This window comes from Myodes glareolus, chromosome 1, assembly GCF_982192425.1.
Source record: "Myodes glareolus chromosome 1, mMyoGla1.1, whole genome shotgun sequence".
In the NCBI taxonomy this organism is placed as follows: domain Eukaryota; kingdom Metazoa; phylum Chordata; class Mammalia; order Rodentia; family Cricetidae; genus Myodes; species Myodes glareolus.
The window spans coordinates 75998102-76019537 of NC_142026.1; the positions used below are offsets into that span (position 1 = coordinate 75998102).

General features: G+C 39.4%; 1 protein-coding gene across 9 annotated transcripts in view; it reads left to right on the plus strand.

The window, feature by feature from the left end:
* Window positions 1-8702: 8702 nt before the first annotated feature.
* LOC125411811 (uncharacterized) overlaps window positions 8703-21436 on the plus strand; it is a 29871-nt gene continuing 17137 nt past the window's right edge. Inside the window, exons 1-7 of one of the 9 annotated variants that reach the window (XM_048452178.3) lie at window positions 8703-8896; window positions 10293-10375; window positions 10772-10977; window positions 17312-17354; window positions 17462-17569; window positions 18572-18695; window positions 18949-19040. The gene's annotated coding sequence lies outside the window, so the exon portion shown is untranslated. Of the gene's footprint in view, window positions 8897-10292; window positions 10376-10737; window positions 10978-17311; window positions 17355-17461; window positions 17570-18571; window positions 18696-18948; window positions 19041-21436 lie in introns of all 9 variants that reach the window. The other 8 variants (XM_048452177.3, XM_048452181.3, XM_048452179.3 and 5 more) reach the window with 8 other exon arrangements.

Below are 21436 nucleotides of genomic sequence, written 5' to 3' on the forward strand. Positions count from 1 at the left end.
CTATCCTGGTTTGTGTGTGTGTGTGTGTGTGTGTGTGTGTGTGTGTGTGTGTGTGTGTGTGTGCGTATTTTCATATGAAACTGAAAACTGTCCCTTTTTGATCCATGAAGATGCCTGGCAGTGGTGGTGCATGCCTTTAATCACATTACTCTGGAAACAGAGGGAGGCAGAACTCTGAGTTGAAGGCAGTCTGGTCTACAAGGGAGTTATAAAGAGAAACCATGTCTCCATATATCAGAACTGAAGAAAAAATATAAGAATTATGTTGGAATTTTAATGGGGATTTGAATCTTTTGTTTGCTTTATTTAGGATGATCATGTTTTTTATATTACTCCAACCAGTCCATGAGCATGAGACATATTTACATCTTCTGAAATCTTCTATTTCTTTATTTAGTAATTTGAATTATTTTCTTTTCGTATCTTTTATTGAAATATGTCTTCATACAATGTTTTGATCAATTTTAAAACCTCACAAACACTCCAAATATTCCAAAACTCCATATGCACTAAACATTATATTTTCTTTCTCTTTAAAAAGAAAAAGAGGGCTGAATAGAAGGCTCAGATGTTAAGAACACTGACGCCTCTTCCAGAGGTCATGAGTTCAATTCCCAGCAACCACATGGTGGCTTACAACCAGCTATAATGAAATCTGGTGCCCCCTTCTGGTGTCCATGCATACATCAGGCAGAATACTACACATAATAAAGACTTATTTTAAAAATTAAAATAAAGAAAGAGAAACAAAACAAGATACAAAATTTACAAGCTTTCAAAGAGGAAAATCAAAACAAATAAACAAAAGACTAATAATCCAGGATTAGAGGCATGTATTACCACTTCTATTTGAATTTTTCAATATTTTGATATCTTTATTGAATTTCTGTTGCATCCTCAATACATTTCTTATGATATGCAAGTGGTTAGGAGTTCACTGACTACATTCAGGAAATGACTGGTGCCCCCTTTGATTTTCTAGTGTATTTTCATAACCATTCTTTTGTTTAGTATATCATTGAGTTACTCTTCCCCTAAGTACATGACTGTGGCATTTTGAGTCATGTCGTATTGATAGCCTCACTTGTCTTTTGTTTCTGCACTGGCATAGGTATATCTGGGAGTAGGGCATATACTGGCTTGTTTGTCTGCCCTTCTTTTTCTTCCAGTTGATGCTTTTGCAATGTTGAAATGGGGCCTGTTTTGGCAGCTTGAAGTTTACTACCCTCCCCTGAAGTGCATTTATACCTCAGTAGCTAAATTTCAGCCTATGAGTTCTGTTCTCTGAGAAATATTCTTCTCATCACTCTGAGAATTCACTCTATCTGAGCAAACAGAGATAAAACATCAGACTAAACTGCAGGTTTTTCTAAAGCTAAAACCTTTCAACTTCAGCACACAACTTATAATTCATGTAGTTCTGAGTAAATACTATAAAATCAGACACATTAGAAACATACCTTAAAATTCCCAGGGAAACACAAACCCAGTATTTCATTTGCAGTACTCCTGAAAGGCAAATTTATATTACTACCCATACTTTTTCACCCAGATAAAGATGATTAACAATCTATTTGTTTAAAGAGCTGTGCAAGAAGGAAAGAGACAAAGAGAGAGTCATCAGCTGAGCACTTCCTCTATGGGTTAGGGTTGGGGGCTGAAGTGATGACTTTGTTGTCTGCAGTATTTGATGTTCTTGAAGAGGATGCAGCTTTTGCTCACAAGACCTACAGAGGGGGTCAAAGCTGTCTCCATTTTCAGAGGCCCCGAATCCCTCTTCTGATATTCACAGATGTCAGGCAGTCATGTGCTGCATCCACACTTATGGAGGTAAATCACTCATGCACATAAAATGAAAATAAATAAATAAATCTAAGCAAACCCAAGGTTATAATTCATAAAAAATATCTATTGTGGGCCATGAAAATGTTAAGTATGTTTAGAGACATTAGCAATTCATGTCCTCTTGGTAAAAATGCTTGAACAATATTTTATAATATAAATTAGTGACCTGCATGCTTTTTTTTTCTCTAACTCCTTACTTACAATTAGCCTCAATCTTTTTAACATCTGGGTCAGAGATCCAGCTGTAGAGAAGAAAACAACTGTGCAGTAATCAGAATGGTACCAAGAGAATATTGCTGTATATATTCCTGGAATACTCAAATAATAAGTAGAGATGCCCTTTTAAAAAGAGGAAGTGAGTTCAGGTGGTGGTGGTACATGCCTTTAATTCCAGCACCTAGGAGACAGAAAACAGGCAGATCTCCATGAGTTTAAGGCCAGACTGGTCTACAGAGCGAGTTCCAGGGCAGGCTCCAAAAGCTACAGAGAATCTGTCTCAAAAAAACCTAAATAAAATATATTGGAAATGAGACAAGAACTCATTTTCTGGAAATCTGCAAATGAAATGTTGGGTGTATGTGACCCCAAATACATTTTACAGCTGTGATTTCTGCTGTGACAGTTCTAAGAGAGAAAAATTGGTTATTTGACAATCCATTTCAGTTTAGTGAGTTAGGAAGCACAAATAGATCCACTTGACAATGATTACAGCTGTGCAGTGTAAATCAGTAATATTAGGCCAAGCACAACTGTCCACTTCCTGTGACACATTCTATCATATCTTCAGATAATAGAGCTGTTGACCATGTGGAAGTCATCACCTAAACTTTTCTATTTTCACCTTAAGTCCAAGACTATGTGGGAAATTGCAAATCTGGAAAATGTCATATTCTGCCTGCAGTATTTCTTTCTGGTCATATTCACTGCTTCTCCAACAGGATTAGTGAAGTGTGTCTTCTTCAGAAAGGAGTTCATCTAAAAGACAGGGGATACCTTACAGTGCAGTGTGCCCCTAATTAAGTCAGAAAAATCTGTTCTGATTTCATCATATTTTCTTGAATCCCTCCCTGAAAATTCAAGTTTCCAATTATAGTGAGCCTCTTGGGATACATAAACAGATGCTTCCACTGTTCATCACAGGAGACAGGCAGATTGTGTTTGTGAGCAAAGACTTAAAAAATCGCTAGCAGGACTATTGAGCTATATGAGTCATAAAGTCCTTGTTATGTGTGGGTCCCTGGAGATGACGCCCAGCATTGCAGAACAAATCATTAGTAACATTAAAAACCTAGATAGCACTGTGTTAGTGTAGTCCCTGTAAACCTAAGACTGCACTGGGGGCTGGCTCAGTGGTTAAGAGCACTGCCTGTTCTTCCAAAGGTCCTGAGTCAATTCCCAACAGCAACATGGTGGCATACTACCATCTGTAATGGGGTCTGGTGCCCTCTTTTGGATATCAGGCACACATGCAGGCAGAACAAACAAACAAACAAACAAACAAATAAATAAATAAAATCTGTTAAAAAATAAGACTGCATTAAGTTCAGGTTTATCTGTTAAAGCCTTTTTCCTCTTTGTAGATGTTATTCATCAAGTGAACACCACACCACAGATGGTTCCATTGTGGTTGGGTTTTTTTTCTTTTTTTGTATTTTGAGGCAGTGTTTCTCTGTGTATAACAGCCCTGGCTGTGCTGGAACTAATTTTATAGAGGAGGTTGGCCTTGAACTCAGAGAGATCTACCTGCCTCTGCCTCCTGAGTGCTGGGATTAAAGGCATGTATCGCCATCATCTGGCTTCTATTGGGCTTTTTATAAAATCATTTATTTATTTGTTTGTTTGTTTTTGGCTTTTCCAGACAATGTTTCTCTGAAGTTGGAGCCTGTCCTGGAACTACTTCTTGAAGACCAGGCTAGCCTCATACTCACAGAGATCTGTCTGCCTCTGCCTTCTAAGTGCTGGGATTAAAGGTGTGTGCCACCAATGCCCAGCTCATTTATTTATTTTTATGTGTGTAGACAGAAGTTTCTGTCCCACCCAGTCCTGTAGCTGTTAAGCCCCAAAGAAACACACAAAGGCTTATGTTAATTATAAATTGTTTGGCCTATTAGCTCAGGATTATCATGAAACTAGCTCTTACAACTTAAATTAACCCATAATCCTTGTCTATGGTTAACCATGTGGCTTGGTACTTTTTCTTAGTGAGGTATTTTCATCTTGCTTCCTCTGTGTCTGGCTGGTGATTGTGTCTCTGCCTTTTTCCTAGTCTGGTTGCCCTGCCTATACTTCCTGCCGGGCTACTGGCCAATCAGCATTTTATTAAACCAATATGAGTGACAAATCTTTACAGTGTACAAGAGAATTATCCCACAGAATATATATTTGGGTGCTTTATCTGCATATATGTCTTTGGACCATATGCATGCAGTACTCATGAAGGTCAGAAAGTACCAGAAAAGGTCAAGAGATCCCCTTGACTGGATTTACAGATGATTGTGAGCTGTCATGTAGGTGCTGGTAATAGAACCTGGATCCTCTGAAAGAGCAGTCAGTGCTTTAACCATTGAGTGACCTCTCCAGCTCGCAGATATTTTTTTTTTCTGAGTCAGGGCCTCACTGAGAATCCCTGGCTGTTCTAGAATTTACCATGTAGATCAGGCTTGTCTTGACTGACAGAGATTCATCTACCTCTGCCCCCAGAGGGTTGAGATAAAATATATGAACCACCACTCCTGGAATTCACCAAAAACTTAGAAATGTACAAATAAGTGTGAGAAATATAAACAGAATTTCTTGTCTTTTTTGTCAAAGACTGAAATAAGACACAATTCCATTTCAAAAAAGGTGTAAAGAAGCTACTTGTGAGAATTTCAAATTTTTCAAAGGTCAACACTTTTTGAGGTCAAAATGTTAAAAAAAATGGTGCTCAAAACTGTGGTAAGGTTGTCATTTGTGTTGTTTTTAACTTAGTCATTGACATAAGTATGCGAGATGAGCTCTGACTGCTCAAAGAAATGAAGTCCTAGTGGGACCCTTGCTGAATGTGTTTGCATGCTGGACTTGGCACAGCTATGCTAGCTCACATAGAAGTAAGATTTTTCTTTTTTTTACCTTGCCATTATTTTGATATGTTCAGACCCATTCCTAACATAAAAACAACTTAATTTTTCTAGTTCTATTTTGATGTCTTTCTTTGCCTGAGTATAATGGTATGCTCATCTTCTATATTGCCTCGTGTTGGAATATCAGTTTTGCTAATAGTGTAATTCTGGATGTTTGAGGGGCAGTTGTGGAGGACTGGGAGGGAAGGATAAAGATGGCCTTTTAGTGTCACTTCATTTGTATAGTGATGGAAATAATTATCTGGCTTTCCAGTAAAGCTCTCCAGTATGAGTTACTGTCTCAAAAATTTAGAATTTCACAAATAAGAATAGAACATGCAGTTGAAACTTCACTTTTATCATTAAGTACTGCTACTTGCATGGAACATTTCAATTCATTATTTAATTTGACTGAGCCATACAGCTCCTCTACCTTATCTGCAAGCCTGATATTCTGTCTCCTAATGAACTGATTTCTTTGTGTTATTATTAGGCTTATTGCATTTTTCAATTCTTGCTTCATTTCAGTTTGCATGTTTCAGTGTTTCTACTTATTGAATTCAGTTTTCATATCCTACAATGTCCTCATTTCCTTCAGGCATTTGCTAGTGTGTCCTTGCCAAGGGATCATTTTGTTCCTATCTTCTCTGAGTTCCTTCACATGGTTTACATGTTTGATCATCTTGAACATTGTGGGACCCTCAAAGGGGCAAGAAGAAATTTCCTAGCAGAATGTTTTCCCAGGAAGATAGTGGCCTTCCCCTCTCCCACCCAGGATATTCTGAGCACAAGGTCACTTAGCTCACACCAGCCAGCCACCTGGTACAGACTAATAAAGATGGCCTAACTCAAGAACAGTGGCCTTGCTCTAAAAACAAGGAAAAAGCTAACTTAACAGAATGTGAGGGAGCAAAAGTCCTTGTACCCATGCCAAAGCATCTTCAAAGATTCTCTTTGTAGTTATGCCTTTAAAAGCTTACCCCACAGAGGAGAGACAATTCCTCTCTACCTTGTTGTAATGGGGATGGAGATGAGTTCCAAACATGTTTGTATTATGCTGATTATACCTTGCTTATTACAGTCGGGGCCTCTCTGGTGGTCTCTCTCTGGGGGTCATGATCTGGGCACAACAAACATGACTCTAGTTTTTGAGTTCTGTACATCAGATATCATTTAAATTGCTCTCCTTGGGGGAAACAAGTATGGTTATGCTTTGAGCCAAGGCCATTACATCTTAGTTTTTGAAGAGTCCAGGCATAAGAAAATAAAAATATAAAAATAAAGAAATATAAAGTTATAAGTCTAGGAGAATGAGAACAGACTGTCAGCAGCTTTCTCAGCAGATCAAGGATCATTCATTCAGAGTGAATTATTTTCTCAGATGCTTGGGATGCGTAGGTCATTTTACAACTGGCTGTTTTATTTACAAGGTCAGAATTTCTCTCTACAAATTAAGAACAGTGTCCTGACCATCCTTGATAAATGGCAGATGTAAACTGAGTTTAACCTTTAGGAGACAGAGATATGTGACCTCTGGGTCAGATACCATCTCTGTTATGGGAAACTGGCACCACCAGAGGAGAGGCATGACCTCAGTTTGCACCCGGAGGTACCAGGAGACAGTGGATAAATAAAAAGGTTTAATTAATGAGCTCTGATAATGGAGGTTATAAAATATGGCAGTCAGTATCTGAAGATTTACCTGGAAACAGTGTGAAAGGTTTTTCCTCCTAAATTCTCAGCCCAGGAACCAGTTAATTCCAAATTTCTCCTTGACATTAGCACTCACTCCCCTCCCTAGGGTCTCCGCTGATCAGCCCAAGGGTCAGGGCAAGGTTGTAAAAATTCCTTTACCCAGACCTAATGCTTGGTGTCCTAACTATAAAAGGTGGGGTCAAAAACCGGCCTTTTGCCACACCCTAACAAACACCATCTCTGGCTGTGGTCTCAGCTAGCTGATAAGCTTCTGTGCCCCGCGGTTGTGGGAGAATTGTCTTTATTCTGTAAATCATATTTTAATAAAATGCTGATTGGCCAGGCAGGCAGTATAGGCGGGAAAACCAGACAGGAAGTAGAGGTGATGCAATGAGAACAGGAGAATTCTGGAAAGCAGAGAGGTTCCTCTGTCACTCCTGCGCAGACCACTGAAGAGGCAACATGTAAGCTGTCACATTGAGAAAGGTACTGAGCCCGTGTGGCTAACATAGATCAGAATAATGGGTTAAGATAAGTCATAAGAATTAATAAGTAGTCTGACCTAATGGGCCAATCAGTTTACAACCTTATGGAGTCTTGTGTGTGATTTTCTTTGTTGCTTGCCAGCTGTTGGGGTACTTTGGAGGGATGGAAACCCCAACAAGCTGGCCCCCTCATGTTACACGCGGTGTTTTATTTTTATTTTTTATTTTTAAGTTTGCTTCTGGTTATCCTAGGATCTGGTTTCTGGAATAAAGTTTGCTTCTGGTTTATTAGACTTGGTGGTGTTCTCATCTTTGCGCGACCCCCCTGGACCCAACAGTTTTAATTTTTTGGGGAAGGAATGGCATCTGAGTCTCATAATTTAGGGAGTTTGTTGACTTCTGGTATGCGTTTTTAAGCCAGGAGACTAGTATTCCAAGATGAGAAGTTAGACAGGACATAATAAGCATAGTAAAAAATAAAACAAACAAAGAAAAAAATCCTTTTAGACATGGAACAATAGCTTAGTTAGGAAACCTTATACACCTAAGGCTGCACCTGACAACCAGAACTTCAGTGACATCACTTACTCAAGATAACCAGACACAGTCCGAGATATCTTTACCCTTCGTGGACAGTATTTAAACAGAGACTAAGAGCAATACTCTGCTCTGCATATCCGGAGAGATGTCATCTTGATGACATCTGTGACTAAACAGTCTCCCCAAGGATTGTGACCATCAGATTAAAGATTTCAGTTAGAAACTGAGCCTGACCTTCAACTAAGATACATCGTACAACAGGCGAGCAGCCTTGGGAGACCCTAGTTAGGAATTTAGATTGTAAACCTGGTGTGATGACCCTCAGCATTATAAAATATAACTTCTTTTATGCTAACTCCGTGCATAATAACGTATATCCCAAGGTTTCAAAACGGGGGGGGGTCAGTAAGTGGGGTGCACGGTCCTTCTAGATCCAGTTCTACTCTAGACTGGCAGCAAGCATGTGGGGAGGCTGTGCAGAGCGGGCCGAGGAAAGCTTGGAGCTCTGTGGAAGGCAGCAGTAAATCCTGGTATCTAGCCTTCATCTTTATAGACCCCGCCCCTGTGCCCCTTGCCCCCTCCTCCGAAAAGGTCAAGACCACTCCCCTAGGCTATTTAAACTTCTCCTAAAAACAAACAGACAAACAAACAAACAAACACGTGGGGGCCACTGGAGAGCGCAGGAGTCCAATTAAACCTAGGTATCTTTTAGTTTGGTTTGTTCTGATTTGGCTAGGTTGGGATTTTTTGCTCGGCAGAGAGCTTGTGTTAGAAAATATTCCTAACACCTTCGAGATCCCACGGAGATAGAAAATATTCCTAACAGCAGCCTGAGACGGAATAGAAGGGCCGGGTCCCTGTTAGAGAGAGGACACCTGCGAGAGGCGTTTGTGCGGGGCGGGGTGGGGGGGGGGGGAGGCACAAACTCGGGAAACTAAAGAAAAAGAGCCCGCGGTAGACCCGTAAAGAAGACGTCACCGGAAGTGGAGTGTATTGTGCCGGGTCAGGAGGAGGCGCTCCAGGGAACGAGGCTGAAGGGACAGGAAATTGCGCCATTTCCTCCTGGACTGGGGAGCCGCGAGGTTCTGAACTGGGTGAGGAAGACCCCGCTGTGAGTTCGGGTACCTGAAAACTCCGCAGAGCTTCAGTTGTCGGGAAATTTCCTGGGAAAGTCAGCAGTCAGCAGCGCAGTGGCGGGAACCACAGCCCGGCGGCCCTGAAACCACCCAGGTCTGAGAAGCTGCAGGACTGGGACCGAGGAGGGAAGGGACAGGGGGTCTGCTCGCTGAGACTGCTCAGAAGGACTCGGCTTTCAGAATTATGTTGTGAATATCTTTCGGTTGTCGATAAGGTTGAGATCCTATGAAGTGAGGTTTAATCGTGATTTTTTTTTTTTATCTTTTATGGTTGTCAGAATATTTTCACAAAATAATCTCGTAGAGCATCTGCAGTGTCTGGAGTTTGCAAACGCGTTCTCTTTCATACTGTAATAGTTACAAAGCTTCTGGAGTTCAAATTCATCCATGCTTTTCTAACTCCGGTAGTCCACTACTTCCCTACCTAAGAGTGGCCTTCAGCGCGAATAGCTGTCCCCATAGGTATTAGTGAAATGAGTTACCTCTGTATATTTGATTGGGTCGGAAAATGTACATTATAAACCACCGCAGTTATGGTTGTAAATATTAGAATTGCCAGAGATGTATGCACTCTGTTGTAAAAACAGAATTCAAAAATGTGTCTTCATATGCTTAGCTTTCTGAATGAAAAATGAGGACACAACTGCTCCACCATGTGGTTATTGTAGGTATGAGGGAAAAAATAGCCAGAGGCATCTGCAAGGGTCCAGAATGAACTTGTGCTTGAGAAGTGGGGGGAGAGAAGGGAAGAGAAGACTGGACAGAGGTGGAGGCCAAGAGAGGAGCCTGGAGCCTAGAGGCCAAGAGGTCACCTCAGCCATTTGACAATGTCCAGGCAAGCCCAGTATGCATGCTGTGAGAAGATACTATTAGGCCATAGTATTTTTATAGACAGAAAGCTCCTTGTAGATTAAAACAAAATTAGAAGGTTCCTTTTGAGCTCTCTTTCTCCCTCTTTCTTTGTCTCTCCATCTTCCCTTCCCTTTACCCTTCTCTCAAAAAGCTCTGCACTCAAAAAATAAAAAAGAATTATGATTATCACCTATATCAGAAAAATGCCTCCTTAGAAATGTACTCTGCCCACGCACATGTGGCCCGAACTGTCCTTTTCTATTTCAGGCTTTGTTGACATTCAGTGCTGTGACTGTGGACTTTGTAGGAGGACTAGGAATGCCTAGATCCTGCTCGCAGGCCCTTTTGCACAGGTTTTGGAGAAGAGCAGCAGTCTGGATTCTGAAGATCAGAATAATTTTCTTACAGTCTCCCTTGCTCCTCAGGGTTCCTGAACAGACTACTTTACTCTACACATCTGTGAGCTGTGTGTGAATGAAGATTCACATCTCATAGAATAAAGTGATATCCTCAGAGACAGACACATTTTTTTGTGATATTTTCTCTCTTTATGTTTATCTTTCTGCTAAGTGTTATCATCCTTTTTCTTCCATTAAAAATTCCAGGTTTTTTCTAAAGAATCTCTTTCTCATATGCAGGTCTCACATTGTGAGTCAGTCCTGCTCACCTGTAAAGCAGAAGAAAGGCCTGGGTGGTGAAGAAAGAGGAGACAAGAGCAAAGGTCTGTTACAGTGATTGAGGAAGGGATGGGCTAGGTCTCAAGGAACAGTAAAACCAGGACATAAATTTGCTTTTGGCAGATTCTATTACATTAATGATTATGGAAATTTTCACTGAGAATAATATTAGATGTGGTGGTATGGATTTCCCATTATTGGCTGTGTAGTAAGCAGTCAATTATTCTCTGTATTTGATGAGTTAGAAGTTTCTAAAACAGCTCTAACCATTGAAACCAGAGTTTCTTTGAACCAGGCTATGGGTGTGAACTGAGCCATTTAAAGGCAGATTGAGTATTTGTATGTAGCGGTTATCAGTACTGACTTCCTGTCTAGAGCCTGTGACTTTCTTTTCACTCTTGTGCAGGTTCCTTATGCCTTCCATGTATTTCCTTCTGTAGAGCTGGCCTCGTACTGAACCAAAATAGCTTCTGGTACCCATGAAATAGTATTGCCCCTATGATACCAGTGGGTATGCCTTGCCTGACAGATTGGGATTACTTCACACGGGATCCAAATCTGATTATGGCCCCCTGCCCCAGCCTGCATAGCAATTTCTGACAATATGACTGCTATGACCTGGGAGTTCAGGATATCTGCAGACAGGGTGAGTAGTCCGACCTGAGCTTCCTCAAGAAGGTCCCCTTGACTTCTGACTCTCCTATGTTGTCCTCTTTGAATTTTTTTAAAAAAATATTTTTATGGTTTATTTAACTTTTATTTTATGTGCATTGGTGTGAAGGTGTCAGATCCCCTGCAACTGGATCTTCAGACAGTTGTGAGCTGCCATGTGGGTGCTGGGAATTGAACCCAGGTCCTCTGGAAGAGCAGTCAGTGCTCTTAACCACTGAGCCATCTTTCGAGCCCCCCACTTGGAATTTTTCTGTCTTTCTTGAATTGTGTACCCACTGATGACACTGTGCTGAGTTAGTCCTCATTCAAGTGGAGTAGTTCCAGTTGTCCTTCTTTTGTAGTGTTTGGTTTAGCTTTGTGTCTGTTCATCTTTATTATGCTGAGGTATGTTCCTCCTGTTCTCATGTGCTTGAGAGATTTTATACTTTTATACTGCCACAGGGCTTTCTTGTATCTTTTGACGCAGTCATTTTTCTTCTCTCACTGAGTCCATATACTTGGTGTCTTTGATTGATTAATTTGTAGGTCTTGTATTCTTGGCGTGGTTTCAACTTTCATTTCATTGTAGTCTAGAGGAATTTTCTGTGTCTCTGTCCACCCTGGCAACTGGTCTGTGGGTTTTTTTTTATTTATTTTTGCTTTGGGTGTCAAGGTAAACCCAACTCTTTGTGATGACTTTCTAACTTTCCTTTTTTGTGTGCTTTATTTACTCCTTTTGGCAGTAGTAGGTTTGTTTAGAGGAAAGAAGAATTCTGTGCTGAATTTGTCTGGTCCTCAGACAGTGATAGAGAAAATATTTACTGCTTCATTCTCAGTCCTGCTTAATGCATTGTAGGAATTTAGCAGAGTCACTGTGTCTGGGGTAGATATTGAAGTGAAGGGCTAATTCTTAGCAGTACTTTGACCTTGAAGAATTTTTGTGGAAAGCAGTGATTGTTCCCTGTGTTTTGGAGAATTATTTTGCTGAAGACAACATTGGAATCATCCCAGAAGTTGGTCACAAGATGCCTCAGGCTTACCTGAAGCTCTTGTAACTTTTTATTTTGCTTTCTATAAGTACTATTGGTCTAGATATTATGGTAAAACTAAAACAGCTACACTGTTTTGTGGGTGGCTACAGTGGGCAATGGACCATGAGGAGCTTCAGTGGTAAAATGCTGCGGTTCTCACCTTCATCTCTCCATTACAGTCAAATTCCAGGTTGCTGATGAGACACATCCCTTTTCTATTGCTATTCATGAGGTCCTCCCCCTTTCATTAGTTTAAAGATAATGAGTTCTTCATGTGTCCTCTGATTTGCCCAGAATAGGATTAGTGGAAAATCCTCAACTTCCTCGAAGTTGAGGATTTTCTCCTATTACCTTATATTGTAGCTTTCAGAGTTACATGTTGTCTTTGTATTGCTTTTTTTAAATATATTTTTTAAAGCCCAGAAGAGGGCACCAGACCTCATTACAGATGGTTGTGAGCCACCATGTGGTTGCTGGGAATTGAACTCAGGACCTTTGGAAGAGCAGGCAATGCTCCTAACTGCTGAGCCATCTCACCCGCCCTGGCATCTGCTCTCCTATATTTACCCTAAAGTTATTCAGTAAGAAATCATAGATATTCTCAGTATCTGTCAAGATATAAGATGATACAAAATGTAACTGTGCCATATGTGTATGTATATATACAGTATATCTATAATTATGCAAACATAAAATCTATTATCCACACATGCAAAATCACTGCCCATTTTGTGACCTGGAATTAGCATGAGATATACAATTACATAAGACAAGAGAGTAGAGAGATGTCTCACAGTTCTACTTTCTCTTGAGAATATAAACTTAATTCCATAGAGGAAAATGGTAGCAGCCAGGGACTGAAAGACCTCAGAGTTGTCACAATGAATATTTATTGTCAACTTAATGTATTAAGAACTGCCTTTAGGCTAGAGAGATGACTCAGAGGCTACAAGCACTTACTGCTCTTGCAAAAGAACAGGGTGCCATCTTAGCAGCCACATGGTCCATAGCCACTCAATAGCTCCAGATTTTGTGGATCTGATCCTCTCCTGACCTCCCTGGACTCCATCGGTACAAGTGGTACATATATATATACTTGCAGGTGTGTAGTTGGGCCACTTTGTTGGGTTAGAGAAGGCAACAATGCTGGACCTGATCTATCGGGGACTAGCCTCAACAAAAATACCTGCTGCCAGAGTAGAGGCGTGGGATTTAGAAATATAGTAAAGAATATGAAAAGGTGAATGAAAGTAATTAAACGGAGAAACAGAATAGTATCGGGAGGGAATTCCAGTGAGTACTGAAATTCGCCCATGTTTAACTTTTAATTGCTTTAAATACACCTGACCCCAAAAGGTAGGAGTAAGACAAAACTCTGCATTAACATAATACAAGGAAATGAACATACCAATTGAAGGCTACATCCATAGTTAAGCATTTTGTTGATAGAACAAAATAAGTCATGTTCACACCCTAGACCCAAACATTCTGTAGGCAAACCACTCCCTGGGTAGAATCCAAAGTTATCTCCATAAGAGAACTGAAGCCTTAATTGGAGACTTAGACTTTTGTTTGAGGTAAAACTTCTACTTCTCTATGCTAGAAATACAAGGTCTGACTATTAACCACACTTGTTGACAATAACATTGAGAGAGAACAGAACTCTCTGGTCTAAATCTAGGTGGCACCTTTGTTTGAAGACTAGAGGTAAATTCCAACTCTCTGGTCAATGGGAAAATAGGCTCACATTTTCAGGCCTCCACACTGATTCAGACTCAAATAATGGGTTTTGGCAGATAACGTAGTAATGAAATTATCAGTCCTGCTCCTTTCATGTCTTTATTTTTGGGACTTTCTGAGTTTAACTAAATTTGCCTGTCTGAACATGGGTCAGGGGTTACTTACTGGATCCTGGGCAACTCCTAAATGTCTCAGCCTCTGAAATAGACACCTGTCTACTGTCTGCTGTGAACTTCCTATAGATGTGCATTTAGGGTACCTCTCTTAGCCTTGATGGGATGTTGATGGACTCAATCTCATGAGGCATTTTGCAGATGAGCACAGAGGCATATTCAGGTCCAGAAATTTTTTCACTGCATGTTCTCCATTCTCTGGTTCTGGCTCTTCCATTTTTCTACTAGGTCTTCTAGGATGTTCCTTTGAGCAGGTTGTTCTTTACTGATAGGCTCCTGAAGAGGAAAGGCCAGAGGCTAGAAAAGATGGGTTCAAGTGTTCTTATGTAAGCTATGTCTTATGCCTTATGCAGGGTTATTAAGAAGTACAGTATCTTATACACAGTTCTAAAAATTAGAATGGGTCAGTGTTCGCAAAAGTATGTAATACAGTGAGATAAAGTATAAAGAATTCAATCAGAGTTGTACAAGGGAACACAGGCCATCACAGCATCAGAGATCAAGCACACCTCAGCCTTGGGACATATATCTCCAACCCCTTATATTATGAAGAGTTGGGCTCTCTGGTTCAGAAGTCACAATTCCCAAGTACTTTGACCATTATTGGCACATCATCCTGGAGTAGAGGAAGAATAGTATTCCTACTCCATACATCAGGACCTCAAGGAAAGCCTCAGATTAATTTAAGCATCACAATTCCTGTGTTCTATTTAGCATCTGTGATACTGGCATTATTTAATATCTTAATTGTTTTCTGTACTAACGTCTGAGCACTTCAGTAAAAAAACTGACTGATGAAGGCAGAGTGCACTACTTTACTTTTTAATATAAACAACAATTTGAAACAAAGTTTACCGTTTGGACCTTTTAGGAAAAAAAACAGTAAGGGCCCCTGTAGTGCTCATGACCTATTATATGACCTGTTCTTGATCAGGTTTCAGAATGTGACATGCATTCTCTCTCTGAAAGAGAATCTTTAATTCAGTAGAAAATATTTTCCTGTAATTACTTCTGGTCTGTTGCCTTCATAAATCACTATGACCAAGGCATCTTTGGCTAGTGCTTTCTGAGGGATCAGAGTCCATTATGGCAGGAAGGTCAGGGAGCGAGCAACCATGTGCGTTGAATAGAAAGCGAGAGATCACATACTTAAATTAACCACAGTCACTAAGGAGGGGGAAAGAGAACTTAAGGTGGCTTGAGGATCATTTTTTCTTAGAGCCTGTCCTCAGGTGTCATACTTTATTCAATATTGTTCCAACAGCTAATCTTCCCAAAACACTGTGACCAACTGGGCACTTAGGTTCAAATAGATAAGTCAATGAGAGATATTCTCATCCAAACCAATACAATCAGTCTCCTAATATTCATGCTGTAATTGTGTGGGAACACACATTTTAGAGGATTTTAAATCAGTGTATAAAATAATACCTTTAAATTCTTGTTTGGCTTTTCCATTTGTTTCTGAGACAGGGTCTCACTCTGTAGCCCTGACTGACCTGTAACCTGATAGGAAGAGCAGGTTGGACGATCACATGGATCATCCCAACTTTGCCTCCTGAGTGCTGGGATTAAAGACCTACCCCACAATAACAGGCTTCAATTTCAGTTTTATCTTTTAATATTGCTGCAGTAATGCAGCAAGAATTTAGTTCAGTTGTTTGACCTATCATCTTTTTTTTTTTTTTTTTTTGATTGAATGATCCAGCTCCTTAGCCTGGTGTCTGTCTTATACTTGCTGTATCCTGGTGAACCTCTCTCCACTGAGCTTACAGAGTTTTCCATTTCTCTCTTCATTATTTTAGGGATTCCTTCGATTTCCATCTCTAGATTGCAGTGTTCACATCCTGCATTATCCTTATTTTCTAAGCCATTTGCTGGCATTCCCTTGCCCTTCAATCAGTTTGTTCCTGTCCTCTTTGAGCTCTGATGCTTGTTTCCTCTTTATGTCCCTTGACTTTGTTGAAAAGACTTTGATTGTATTTTGAGTTCTGTCTCTTGAATTTCATTCAAATTGTATTCCTTAGGGAACACTGGTATTTCATAGATGAACTACTGGTAGAGGATTTTTCATAAGCTCTGCGTTTGTAAAGCTTCTCCCCTGTATGAATTGTCTGATGTATCTTAAGATAAAGTCTTTGCAATATTTATTGCATTTGTAACTATTCTCTCCTGTATGAATATTCTGATGCTTTCTAATTCCTGAGCTGCAAATGAAAGGATTTTCCATAATCAGTAAATTTGTAAGTTTCTCTTTAACATGGGTTCTGTAATGTCTTTTAACATCTGATGACTGAGAAGAGCACTTACCACCTTCTGTACATTTGTCAGGTTGTTTTCCACTTGCATATTGTTATGTTCTTTGAGTTGTGACAAATGCAGGAGAGACTTACTACATTCTGTACATTTATAAGGTTTCTCCTCTGTATGAGTTCCTTTATGTTTACTAAGGTTTGAGTATATCTTGAAGCATTTTTTATGCTTCTGGCATTGCTGTAGTTTCTTTCCTCTTTGGTTTTGTTTCAGGGTTGGTTTATGGTTAGAATCAAAAGATTTATCATTCTCTGTATTTTTGAGTTCCTCCTTTCTAGTGTGGATTTGTAGGATTTGACTAAGGGTAGAGCACAAATTTAAACATTTTACACAGTCTTTCTGTTTAGGTTTGATGTTTAATAGAAGCATCTCTGTGGTTGCTAGATCTGTACCTGTTGCAGTTTTCTGCAGTATCACTTTTGTCGTAAAGTGTACACTGGGAAGATTCATGAATCATTTTGCCAAGCTCATTACGTTTATAAGACTTCTTTTGAATATTCACATTCTGATGCACAGAATGCTTTGAGCTGCAATTCAGGACCTTCTTATATTTAACACACATCTGATAGGTGTCTGGAAAATTAGGACGGTTAAGGATAATACATGAATAACAGATTCAATATCTGATGTTTCCTTGGGAAAAGTAAGCTAGCAATTCTTTGGAATAGAGTTTATCAGCAGAGGCCTTTTTTGTTTCACAATCACTAAATGTAAGCTCAGAAGAACCTCCACTTAAAATGCAGGGAACGATAACAGACTTTTCATTCTTAGCTAAACTTCACACCTTGCAGAAGGTCAGATAAGTTGATTGAACAAAAGCGATTTCTGAGAAAGGGCTCTCTGAAGGATCATATAAAGGAAATTTCTCCATTTTCTTGTGTATACTTTTGACACAGTTATGACATGTAGCATTGGTCAGCTATGAACTATTTAACTGTTGCCCTTTGACTCTTTTGCTCATCCTCCTCCTGCAATGAACCTCTTGCTTATACATGTTGCATGAGAAAAGTTCTCTTAGTGGTCTACCCTGGCTGGCCAGAGGTAACCATTGTTTGCCATTTCATCCTTACAGACACAGCTTTGAATATTCTGTTGTCGATTGCTTTGCATTGTTGGTAAGTTTGAGTTTCCATCATGTGGTTCTTAGAGTAATTTTTTTTTTTTTTTTACTTATCTTATGGTTGCCTGTCTATTGTCTGATAAAGTAATTCTTTTTTTTAAGACAGGGTTCCTCTGTGTAGCCCTGGCCTTCCTGGAACTGCTTAGAGCAGGCTGGTTTCAAACACACAGAGATCCGCCTGCCTCCACCTCCTCAGTGCTGGGATTAAAGGTGTGCACCATCACTGTCTGACTGTAAAACAATTCTTAAGATAATCTAGTAGAGTATTTGCATTGTCTGTTGTTTGCAAACAGTTTTCTCTTTGCTATTGTGGCAGTTCCAAAGGTTCTGGAATTTAAATTCATCCATGCTTTCTAACTCCCCTGTTTACCAATTGGCTAAGCAAGAGAGTGGCCTTTGCCTCTGTAATGCCTGCATTACTCTCTACGGTACAGTTCGTGTTACTGTACCGTTTTCAAGCTGGGTAAGGGCCCAGAGATTAAAAGAACACACAAGAGACATGGGTCATTCATGAGGAGATAATGTCAAATGCCATTTATTCAACTTTAGGAAATCTCTTATATACCTAACTGCTGTACAATGAAATTCCCCCCAGGCAGGTAGGAAATTTACCAAGCCCAAAATGGAGTAAACAATGGCCCTATAGCTAACCGCTGGGGGGCAGAGGGAGCACAGGAACACGCAGGATGTTTACTGGAAATTGTAATGAGATGTCTGGCCAGAAACTGTCCTTAAGATGAACCCTGAGGGGAGAGGTAGACCTGTGGACCCTACAACCTCTGTGACTGTGCATCTACAGAGAGTTTGAGGATAATAATCACATAACTAACCCATGTAGATATGATTAAACAGATATTATTTGGAGTGCCATACATATGGTTATAAACATTAAACAAATCTTTTACTCCCTGTTAATTTTACATCTGAGAAATATATAGTCTAGATATAAATAGAGCATTCAGAAATTTCTTTATATGCTGTCTACTTATGTTACCCCTTAGGTCCAGGTAACAGCCTGCATGCTGTTAGATTATATCGTGCTTCACTATTTTCACATTAGTAAACTCACTTTAGATGAAAACAAAATTGTAAAGCATCTTTTGAACATTTATGATCACTCTTCTGTGTGAGAAAAGTATCTCTTCTGTTGAAGGAAATCTTTCTGCCCATGAACAACTCTCCAAAGTGGTTGTTTTTTTTTTTTAATTTCAGGATTTGTTGAAACTCAGTGCTGTGACTGTGAACTTCTAGGAGGAGTGGGAATGCCTAGACCCTACTCATAGGGCTTTTTGCAGAGGTCTCCTGTTGCAGAACTGCCATAGTCTGGATTCTGATGGTGAGAACAGTTTTTATGCTGTCTCCTTTGCTTCTCCCCAGGACTCCTGGGAAAACCACTCTGCATGTGTGTGAGCTGTGTGTAAATGAGCTTCAACATCTCACAGAGTAAAGTGAAATACTTACTGAAAGAGACAGTTTTCTTGATATTTTCTCTTTCCTTGATGTTTTTCCTTTGGTCAGGTGTTAGTATCCTTAGTTTTTGTTCCTTGCAAAGTTCCAGGTGCTTTCTGAAGAATCTTTCTCCTGTGCAGGTTTCACATTGTCAGTCAGTCCGGCTCACCTGTGAAACAGAACCTAGAACCCTGGATTGAGAAGAGAGATGAAACAGTAGCAAAGGATCCAGGTATGATAGAGGGATTGAGGAAGAGGTGAAGGGATAGGGAAGGGCTCAAGTGACTGTAGAGACAGGACATGAAATTGGTTTTGCCTCATTCTGTTTTATCCTAAATGATTCTAGAGAGTTCCCCTGAGAATAATCCCTAGATTCTCCTGTTGTAGGAGTTTGAAGACTGTATGTAAATGCTAATATTCCAACACAAATACAATTTTCATTGACTTTGCCTGGGAGTTTATGCTGCCCCTCTACTATTATCATAACTGGTTGTAATTTTATACCAACATCAAATGGTTTCATTACTATAGTTTCAATATGGTGTTTAGTTAGAACCATTGAAGCCTCTTGGTTTGTCCTACACACAGAGTTTTCAGAGCATTTTGTCATTCCTTCAGGTTCTGTGTCTTTGAGGGTTAATTTCTCTATTTTCTTAATTAATGTCATCATGATTTTGATCAGAGTTGATTCATATCTCTGCACAATATTAATCTCTACCCTACATTGCCTTCCCTTTGATATCTTGTCTGTCTTTAACACTCAATGGTTTGTGTCACTTCAATTTTTACATATTTTGTAAAAATTTACCTCTGGGTTTGATCCTGCTCTCATAATTTATGAAGTCTTTGTAGTGTCTCATAATTTTATAAATTTTAGGAAGATTTTTTACATTTACATAAAAAAGAATACCTGAAAATTCTTGATACATATTATTAGAATCTTTACAGTAGATCCTTTTATATTTTTTCCATGTTTGAATGAGAACATGCTATCAACAAGTCAATAGTCAGTCATACATCTTGTATTCTTCTTTTCTATCTACTATTGATGTCAACATTCAGCATACTTTGTGAAGACACTTTTTTGGTTTATTGAGACAGGGTTTTTCTATGTAACAGTTCTGGTTTTCCTGGAACTCACTTTGTAGACCAGGCTTGGCCTCGAACTCACTGAGATATGCTTGCACTGCCTCTTGAGTCCTTGTATTAAAGGTGTGTATCACCATTGCCCCACTGGGAAAACACTTTTTTTTTTAAACATTGATTGTTACTAGGTTTGAAGACTTGTTCGATTTTTTTTTTTTTAAGGTGTGTCCATAGTAGAGTGTTGGCAGAGGCTACTCATACGTTCCTCGCTGCCCAAGACACAAATAATCCCATAGAAACTGTATTAATTACAACACTGCTTGTCCTACTAGTTTATGCATATTTCTAACTAACTCTTACATCTTAAGTCAACCCATCTCAATCTGAGCATCACGATGAGGTTATGGCCTTCTGGCTAGGTTTCAGCGGGCATTAGTGGGCACCTTTCTCCTTTGGCAGCTACATGGCGTCTTCCTGACTCTGCCTACTTCCTCCTCTATCTGCTTAGAATTCCCACCTTACTCTTAAAGCAGCTTCATTCATTAACCAATAATACTATCACATTTACATATACAGGAGGACATCCCGCATCTTCTCTTTTCTGTCTAAATAAAAATGAAGATTTTAGCTTTAACATAGTAAAATTACATATACAAAAGTATTATCAAGCAAGAATTATAGTTATAATATTTCTCTGTGAGTCTAAACTTTCATATCTAATTTATCTATTATCATAACTAAGGAAAATTATAAGTATCTGTCTTCTACTTTTCAAAGACTCCAGAAGGATGTGATACTACCTAAGGAACTGCATTGTAAGCAATTTCCAAGACTCTAGAATTGGCAGAGACAGCTTGCGGCCTGGACAGTCATCCAAAATTCTTCTGTAACATTGGGGCATCCATCTTCAGACTACAGGCCGAAAGGATCCAGTACTTTACCATGAAACAGGAAATTTGAAGATCTGTTTTGTCTTGTAATGGCAAAGTTCATTAGTTAACTTTATTCTGTGTCCTGCAGAATGTCTGGCAGTTTCTTCTGTGAAACAGGAACCTTCAAGGACCATCCTGCCATTTACAAAGTTCAGCAGTCACTTTTCTGTGGGTCCTGTATGTCTAATTCATACAGTATACCATCAAGTAGTCCAGGCAAGAGCAGTTTTTTGCCCAAATGGTTAGCCTTGTCAAATTGAAGGCAAATTCCATAATGAGTTTCTTCAATGCCCATCAACCTCTCTGAAGTAATTGGTGCTACCAGAAGCAGACATGTCTTACTATTGAGAAAAGTGTTCAGTTCTTAAAACATTTTAAATGTCATATTCCATAGGTCTTTAAAGTGTTGAAGATTATCTAATGGAAGTATATCTCTATATATTTAGAAAACCTAACTAACATGACTGCCAACTTGACTATTATAGATGACTATCTATTAACCCGTATTTCTCAATTATACATTGCATTTTAAATGAGCTTCACAATCACAATACCTTAATCAAGAGCAGAAATATACATAAAACAAAATTGACCTTAAATTTGTACCAAT